The sequence below is a fragment of the Rosa chinensis genome, chromosome 4, assembly GCF_002994745.2.
Source record: "Rosa chinensis cultivar Old Blush chromosome 4, RchiOBHm-V2, whole genome shotgun sequence".
NCBI classification, from domain to species: Eukaryota; Viridiplantae; Streptophyta; class Magnoliopsida; order Rosales; family Rosaceae; genus Rosa; species Rosa chinensis.
The window spans coordinates 43,490,020-43,499,711 of record NC_037091.1 but is presented as its reverse complement, the minus strand read 5'-3'; the positions used below and the strand labels follow the sequence as shown (position 1 = coordinate 43,499,711).

At 40.1% G+C, this 9,692-nt stretch overlaps 1 non-coding gene across 1 annotated transcript; it reads left to right on the top strand.

Moving 5' to 3' along the window:
* Positions 1-6,298: 6,298 nt before the first annotated feature.
* On the top strand, positions 6,299-6,405 carry LOC112201203. The gene has a single exon (XR_002936659.1). It is a non-coding gene; the product is annotated as a small nucleolar RNA R71 (small nucleolar RNA).
* The last annotated feature ends 3,287 nt before the right edge of the window (positions 6,406-9,692 follow it).

The following is a 9,692-nucleotide window of genomic DNA, read 5'->3' as shown; positions in this document are numbered from 1 at the left end:
CCCACGTGTCCTCCACGCGCCAACAGCTTTTCCATGTTTTCGGGTGACTTTAATCCAACGCGTAGATTTAATCTCAGAGATAGTCCATCCAACGGTGGAGATCTGCTCACTCGTTCTATAAATAGGTGCATTCTGAGGGAGCGATTGTTCACTCCACAAGAGAAAAAATTCTTCCGAGTTCCAGCCTTTCTCTCTCAACCCTTCAGCCTTTCTTTCGAAACTCAAATCCTTTCTTCATCAATTTCAATCCTTCTCCTCCCGATCTTCTCTTCCATCAGGAAGATTCAATCTCTTCTTTCATTCGAAAAATTAGATCACCAACACAACTTTCTCAACTCATCAACATGGAACCACGAACTCTGCAACTAATGGAGTTACAAACCCAGCAACAAATGGAATTACAAGCCCAACAACCAACCGAGGAGGGAGGAAGCAACCAAGCAGCCGGGAGTAGTGCCAACACGCCTATCAGGCCGACTAATAACCGGTGGGCTCCCACACCGCCTCAACTAAGAATCCTCAAGGGCCTTTACTATGATAAGGGTTTTAAGTACCCAACTCCAGAGCAGATTCAAGAGATCTGCCTTCATCTGAAACAGTATGGGCAGATCGAGGACAAGAACGTCTTCTTTTGGTTCCAGAACCTCAAAGCTCGAGAGAGGCAGCTGATGAGGCCAATTCGGAAAGTTCGGGTTGGTGGATCTCTCGATCTCAATTTTGGATCCACTAGCTCCACTGATGATGGTAGGTCCATTGACCTAAACTTTGGTTCCACTGGTCCTACTGGTGATGATGGATCTATTGATCTAAATTTTGGGTCATGTGTCGGCTATGGTGTTGACCCATATTCCTCCTCACCCTTCAACACTAATACCAGTACTACCTCTTTTGGCACAACAGGAGGACAATCTTTCATGGAACAACGAGGAGGAGATTACCAGGAGGTCGAGACTCTTCCTCTGTTCCCCATGCACGGTGAGAACGTCCTTGGTAACCCGAAGACTACTTCCGAGGAAGGTAGCGCATATGGTTGGTACTCCGGTGGCTGGGACGACAACAATGGTGGTTCTTGCATTTCTCTTGAGCTTAGTCTCAACTCATCCGGAGCTGCTGACATGGCTTAGTATAGTGTATTATTATTAATTTTTTTTTTTTGTAAATAGCTGAATTTAATAAGACTGAATGAATGCAGTTTTTTTTTTTTTAAATTTATAGGACTCAAAAATGAAAGACAAAAAAAATATTTATAGGACTCAAAATGAAAGACAAAAATATAAATCCTAAAATAAAAAAACAAGGGAAAAGCTGAAAAATAAAAAGAATTAGGGAAAGAGAAAGCAAATCTGATTATATTCTGAATTGGGTTGCCTCCCAAGTAGCGCTTGTATTTTACGTCTTGCAGCCAGACGGTACCTACAATTAAGCTTCAGAAGGTGGTGCATCTTGGAGGGGTACTTCCTCCACCTTTTTGCCCACCAATGCTTCATAATAGGGTTTGAGCCGATGTCCATTCACTTTGAACTCATTCTTTGTTACTTCACTCTTTATTTGAACTGCACCATGGGGAAAAACATGAGTAACAACAAAAGGTCCAACCCATCTAGATCGTAACTTACCTGGGAAGAGTTTGAGGCGAGAGTGGAACAACAAAACTTTCTGACCAACCACAAAGGATTTCCCACGAATCAGCTTATCGTGGAAAGCCTTCGTCTTTTCTTTGTAAATGCGTGCACTCTCATAAGCATCATTCCGTATCTCCTCCAACTCATTAATTTGCAACTTCCTATGCAAACCAGCTTCATCTAGGTCCATGTTGAAGGCTTTAACCGCCCACCATGCCCTATGCTCTAATTCCACGGGTAGATGGCATGCTTTCCCATACACCAACCTAAAGGGTGACATCCCTATAGGCGTCTTATATGCTGTCCTATATGCCCATAATGCATCATCAATTCGTTGGCTCCAATCCTTCCTAGATGGTCCAACAGTTTTCTCCAAAATCTGCTTGATTTGTCTGTTGGACACTTCAGCTTGCCCACTTGTCTGAGGGTGATAAGGTGTGGAAACCTTGTGAGTAACATTATACTTCTTGAGCAAAGCTTCAATTGACTTATGGCAGAAGTGAGATCCTCCATCACTTATGATCGCTCTCGGCATTCCAAACCTAGCAAAGATGTTAGACCTAAGAAATTCTGCAACAATTCGAGAATCATTAGTCCGGGTGGCTTTTGCTTCCACCCATTTTGAGACATAATCCACAGCAAGCAAGATATAAAGGAAACCATTAGAACATGGGAAGGGCCCCATAAAATCAATGCCCCAAACATCAAAAATTTCAACAATGAGTATTCCAGTTAAAGGCATTTGATTCCTAGGTCCTAGATTTCCGGTTCTTTGGCATCTATCACAATTCATACAAAAAGCATAAGCATCCTTAAACAAAGAAGGCCAATAAAAACCAGATTCTAACACTTTAGCAGCAGTCTTTTTCGAACCAAAATGTCCTCCACAATGTTCAGAATGGCAAAACGCTAATATGTCATTAAACTCAGATTCATTCACACAACGTCTTATCAACCCATCAGAACAATGTTTCCACAAGTAAGGATCATCCCACACATATTGCTTAGCACTACTTTTAAGTTTTTCTTGATGAGCACGAGTTAAAGTGTTTGGGATTTGCCTAGTTACTAGATAATTCACAATATCAGCATACCAAGGCATACTTACCTCAATTCCGAAGAGTTGTTCATCCGGAAATTTCTCCTCTAAGGGTAGAACATCCTCCTCATGCACAAGCCTACTCAGGTGGTCAGCAACCACGTTTTCACTCCATTTCTTGTCCTTGATTTCGATATCAAACTCTTGAAGCAAGAGAATCCATCTAATCAACCTAGGTTTCGCCTCTTTCTTTGACAACAAATACTTCAAAGCAGCATGGTCAGTGTAAACAATAATTTTAGTTTGAAGTAAGTATGAACGAAACTTATCTAGGGCAAAGACCACGGCAAGGAGTTCTTTCTCAGTTGTTGAGTAGTTGAGTTGAGCGTCATTCAATGTCCTTGAGGCATAGTATATGGCATGAGGCTTCTTTTCCTTCCTTTGTCCAAGAACAGCTCCAACTGCATAGTCTGATGCATCACACATGATTTCAAAAGGAAGAGTCCAATCTGGGGGCATCATGATGGGTGCAGATGTCAAGGCTGCTTTCAATGTGTCAAAGGCTTCTTGACACTCCTTTGTCCACTTGAACACCACATCCTTTTGCAAAAGTGTGCATAAGGGCCTTGAGATCTTTGAGAAATCCTTGATAAAATGCCTGTAGAACCCTGCATGTCCTAGAAAAGAGCGAACCTCTCTCACAGAAGTGGGAGAGGGTAAGCAGCGCACAAGATCCACTTTTGCTTTATCAACCTCTATTCCCTCAGCAGACACAATGTGACCTAACACTATACCTTGTGTCACCATAAAGTGACACTTTTCCCAATTCAAAACAAGGTTGGTCTCAATGCATCGTTTCAAAATCAAATCCAAGTTATGCAAGCAATCATCAAAGCTCATTCCAAAAACACTAAAATCATCCATGAAAACGTCAATGATTTTTTCAATATAATCAGAGAAAATAGCAAGCATGCAACGTTGGAAAGTACCAGGGGCATTACAAAGACCAAAGGGCATTCTACGATATGCAAATGTGCCAAAAGGACAAGTAAAAGTTGTTTTCTCTTAATCTTCATGAGCAATTGCAATTTGATTATAACCAGAATATCCATCAAGAAAACAATAGAATGAATGACCAGCTAACCTCTCAAGCATTTGGTCGATGAATGGCAAAGGGAAGTGATCTTTCCTTGTGGTGGTGTTGAGCTTCCTATAATCAATGCAAACTCTGTGGCCAGTTACGATTCTTTGGGGCACAAGCTCATTTTGTTCATTTTTCACAACCGTTATTCCACTCTTCTTAGGCACCACTTGGACCGGTGACACCCATTTGGAGTCTGAGATGGGATATATGATGCCACAGTCGAGGAGTTTGATGACCTCCTTCTTCACCACTTCCTTCATTGGGGGATTAAGACGACGTTGAGCATCTCTACTTGGCTTAGCTCCCTCCTCAAGAAGTATCCTATGAACACAAGCAGCTGGACTAATTCCCTTGATGTCAGCCAATGTCCAACCAATAGCAGTCTTATGCTCTTTCAAAACATCCACAAGTCTCTTCTCTTGCTCCTTTGACAACGTAGAGGACACAATCACAGGCAAGGTCTCGTCATCTCCCAAATAAACGTATTTCAGGTGATCTGGAAGTGACTTAAGCTCAAGTACAGGGGCTTGAATCACATAAGGCAAGGGTTTATTAGCAGATAACTGAATGGACTCAAAGTTAGAATACCTTAAGCGTGGCATAGCTTCAAGAGAGGCCACAGTTTCCAAGACATTGTCCCCAAATGATGTTTCAAGATCCTTTGGTGCAACTTTCTTTAGTTCACCACCTTTTCCCTCCCAACTGCTACTCCATCCTACTCCTTGTTCAACAGTGGTTTGCAACACATCTTCATTCAATGCATCAAGGAATTTCTGCGCAAGTGAATCTAACACATCAATAGAAAAACATGAATAAGAAGCATCCAAAGGGTACCTCATGGCTTCAAAGATGTTGAAGCCTATAACATCACCATCAAATTCCATTGTTAATGATCCGGCGTAGACATCAATCTTGGTTCTAGCAGTTCTCATAAATGGATGTCCAAGCAATAATGGAGTGCAATTTAAAGAAGGTTCATCCATGTCAAGCACATAAAAGTCAGCAGGGAATATAAGATGATTTACTTGAACAAGAACATCCTCTACTAAACCTTTAGGGTATGCTTTAGACCTATCCGCTAATTGAATGATAACATTATCAGTTTTTAGCTCTCCTAGATCTAAAGATGCATAAATAGAATAAGGCATGACATTTATTGATGCACCTAAATCTAGCATAGCATTCTCAAACCTGTTGTTACCAATTACGCATGGAATGGTGAAACTTCCGGGGTCCTTGCACTTTGGAGGGAGCTTTCTTTGGATCACAGCTGAGACATTCTCACTTACCTTCACTACCTCTTTTTCACGCAGCCTCTTTCTTGTAGTACATAGCTCTTTCAAGAACTTAGCATACTTTGGAACTTGCTTGATGGCCTCAAGAAGAGGTATATTCACTTGGACCTTCTTGAATGTCTCCAAGATAGCTTTCTCACTTTCATCCTTTTTAGAGTGAGCAAATCTATTTGGGAAAGGCATAGGAGTAGAGTAGTTAGTAACAACTGAATTTGACAAGTTAGAATCATTACCTTTTTGTTTCAGCTGTTGCTCAGAGTTAGGTGATGCCTTCAACTCCTTCTTGGACGTTGCAGGGTCCTTTTCTTCTTCTTCAACATCCATATGGACATCCTTTTGGGCTTTTGGGGCATCCCTGAGGGTCTTGCCACTTCTGGTGGTGATAGCTTTGGCAGTTTCGAATCCTCCCTTTGGATTTGGAACTGTTTGACTTGGGAGCTTTCCTTGCTCATGGAATTTGTTCATGGCACCTATCATTTGACCCATCTGCTTTTTTAACTCCTCAACATCCTTGCTCATGGTGTTCATCTGGATCGAAGTATTTTGTTGAGTCTGCAATAAGGATTGAGTAGAAGTAGTCAAAGTTTTAATAATCTCATCATAATTAGCAGCATTATTAGAACTTTGAGAATTATTAAAAGGAGCAGAGTTAGGAAAAGCCTGAGGCTTCTGATAAAAGCCTGGTGGTCCACGGTTGAAGTTCTGAGATTGAGGAGGTCCTTGCACATTGTCATTATTCCTCCACCTAAAGTTAGGATGATCCCTAAGTCCAGCATTATAGGTGTTGGAGAATGGATCGTATTTTTGTCCTCCTTGGCCTCCTTGAAAACCTATGGCGTTGGCTTGCTCCCATTCTTCACCTCCCATGAGTTGTGGGCATTGATCAGTCTCATGTCCTTGCATGGAGCATACTCCACATGCCATGGCCATTCCTTGTCCCTTTGTTGTCAAGACCTGAGACACAAGTGAAGTAAGCTTATTAATTTTATCTTCAAGATGACTATTTACCTCGTTGACTTTTGTACGTGTAGAGCTTAAGCCATCATATTGCTGAGCTGTGAGGGCTCTATTCTCAAGCAATTCCTTAGCAGCCGCAAGTGACTTGTCGATGAATGATCCACCACTTGCTGCATCAAGCATTTGTCTTTCAAGAGGCGTGAGACCTTCATAAAAGTATTGGAGCAAGTTCTCGTCCTTCATCCCATGTTGAGGACATTGCACCAAAAGTGCCTTATACCTTTCATAATATGCATGGAATGATTCATCATGTTTTTGCTGAATACCTGTGATCTGCTTCCTAAGCACTGTCACACGAGAGGTAGGGAAATACTTATCCAAGAATGCCCTAGTCAATGCCTCCCAACTGTTGATGTGTCCAGAAGGCAGCTCATATAACCAATCTTTTGCTCGATCCATAAGTGAGAAAGGGAATGTCTTAAGCTTCAGAATTTGCAAATCTGCTTCCTTGGGGCACATGCTCACACAAACAAACTGAAACTCGTTCAAATGTTTGATAGGATATTCACTAGAGAGACCATGGAACATTGGAAGCCTATGGAGAAGACTTGATTTCAATTCAAAGTCTGCTTCCTTTCCCGCTGCAACTGCAGGATAGGTGATGCATGTTGGGATGGTGTTTCCTGCATTGGTGGATGAGAGTTGCCTTATACTTGCCATTGGTTCTTGCTCTTCTTCCTCAAAACGTTGAGGTGAATTTGGTGGTGGAATTTCTATTTCAACATCTTCAAGTTCCTTGGTGATGTCTTGGGTTTGCACTTGTGACGTTTGCCCTTGTTCGTTCTTCCTTAATTTCAAGCTCTTCTCTAGCTCGTTATCAAGAGGTATCAAGGCTCCTTGAGGATTGTTTCGTGTATGCATACAAAGTTCCTTCAACGGGAAGAGATAAGATGAAGTTAGTAAGAAGTAATGGAATGAAACACAAGTGTAATAAGACAATGAATTTTTAAGAAAAGTACTATCTTAAGTTAGATTACACGTTGGTTTATGTGAAGAGAAAAAGTTCGAGATTAAGTTTGAATCAAGGTTTGGATGTGCGGCCCAAGATGTTTCAAATGTTAATAATTGTCGCCCTCAACCCAAAGCATTCGATAACTCTTTTGGGACACAGCCAGGTAGTAGAGGAACGATTTTGGCGGAGCTCAGCTCACTTGTTTAGCAGGGGACGAGACCCTTTGCTAGCACTTCTCGTATCCAATCAGCCTAGACACCGTATCTTACTAAGATGAATCTAGCTGAACAATGGGGGTTAAGACAAGAATTAACAAAAGAATCCTTCACCTATTCCGTTATGATTCACACATAAAATCGAACTAGAACTCAAAGTTAATATTTTACACGTTTTAAAAGCAATAAAAAAATAAAATCAAATCAAATAAAAATTAAACAAAAATTAACGCAACTTGCTAGGGATTTTTCAATCCCCGGCAACGGCGCCAAAAATTGGTACGCCTGAATTAAGCGCACAAAATTACCCTGCAAAAGACAATTGTTAGTATAGGATAAGCAGGGATCGTTCAGTCCGGGGATTGAGGGTACTTTCACAAATTGCACTAATTGAACAAAACTATCAAAAACTAAAGAAAGAAAAGAGAAATAAAGTTGACGCAAAAACTAAATGAAATGGGGGGTTTGGGATTTTCAAAACGCAAGCAATAATAAAGGAAATAAAATGTTGCAATTTTTAGGGATTCTAAATCAAATGTATGAACGTTGAGAACTTCGTAATCCACCACTAGTTATGATCAGAGAAAGACAATTTAACCTAATCTTCAATTACTAAGGCATGTGAATGAAACCAATCAAGAACTTTAGGATCGCCGCTAAAGCCTTATTTTTCCCAAAATTACTTAGAACCGTGAACGCACTGCATCCTAAGCTTGCTTATATACAATTAAGGTGTAGAACGCTACCCTATCAAATTAACTCATTAAGTACACATAAACACATTAAGCTCTTTGGAAAGATTGATTTTAGAGTACAAAACTAGTGAGGAACGCCATCCTAGCATGCATTCTGTTTGTTTGATTTCACCTAACATGTAGGCTTTACTACTTGAGTGTTTTAAGATCATGAACGCACTGCACCTTAAAACTAGCTCCAATTACATGCTCATATTTTAGATGATCAATCTAAGACATAAACATATAAAAGATTTTATAAAACAAAACCAAACAAAGCATTCACAAAATCTTGTAATCGAAAAAGAGATTCAAAAGCTAAATATCCATCACATAACTAGGGTTTCATACTAGTTCTCAACAAGAAAATTACTCACTCATAGTTTGGAAATCCAAAAACATATACATATTGAATTCGAAAAGTACAAAAGGAATAAACCGTAGAAGGTAGTAGATATCACGATCTCACTTTGATTATTCTTCAAGAAAGCTTGAGGCGTCTTCAAAGCAGGAGTACGACAAGATGATGGAAGATGATTTGATGGAAGATGGAGGCTACGGCTTCTCCTTGGAGTAGGGATCTCATGAGCTATGATGAGGGGAGAGTATGGAGGCGTGGTTTCTGATTTAGGGCAGTGGATGGTGTGTATATGTGATGGAAGAGATGTGTGAGAGAATGAGAAGAGAGGAAGTGATAACTAAGGAAAATGGAGAGGAAATGGTGAGACAAGGAGATGAAATGGATCAAGGAATGTGTGTTTTTGAGAGTGAGAGGAGAAGGTGTTTATATAGGGAAGAGAAAGGAGAGTGAAATTGGAAAAGATTGAGTAAATTAGGGTAAATAATGATGGAGAAAACATGATGATGGAAATATGGAGTAAATTAGGGTGAGTAATGATGGAGAAAACATGATGATTACACCCTAAAACATGGAATTAGGTTTTTTTTTGGGTGATGATGATGGTGGATTTTCTGCTCATTTCTTACTTCAATTTTATCTCCACCGAAAGTTTAGATTCTTCCCGTGACTTCTTCATAACAAATACTCCCCCATGAATTTAGATTACCCTGGTAAAATTTCAGATGTTTTAGAAAGGTATTTTGGCCGGAAATGCTTCCAGAATGCGTTCAGGTCCGACTTTCAGTTTTCGTCTTTTAGTCAGAACTTTGGACCGATCTTTTGAAGGCCTTCCACTTCTATCTGGATCTTTCACTCTTCATATAAAATGTTCCTTTGGGTGTCTATAATGGATCTGGAAAGTTTCAGCTCATTTGAAGTTCATTTGGTCAGGCGTCTGCTCTTTCTTCCTTGCTTGGCTTGGTTTCTCCTAGCTGGAGTAGGAAAATGTGTAAAATTGACATTTTAGTACATTTCCATTTTTCTCCACCATTTATAGGTAAGTGTGGACCTAATGCTCATTTCACCATCATTTACTCCAATGTACCTAAGAAAATAGAAATTGAGTTAAAAATCGATTCGTTAAGGAATTAACTAAGCAAAATGTGAGGAATTAACTATTAAAATACCACATTAAAATGCTTCTATCAATCATCTCTGCAAATTTTCAGCCAAATTGATGATCGTTAAGGTATCTAACTCGCTTAAACCAATGGATGAATTAAATCTGTCCAACTTGAACTGTACTAGCTTTAAGGCAGTTATCAACAACCCAA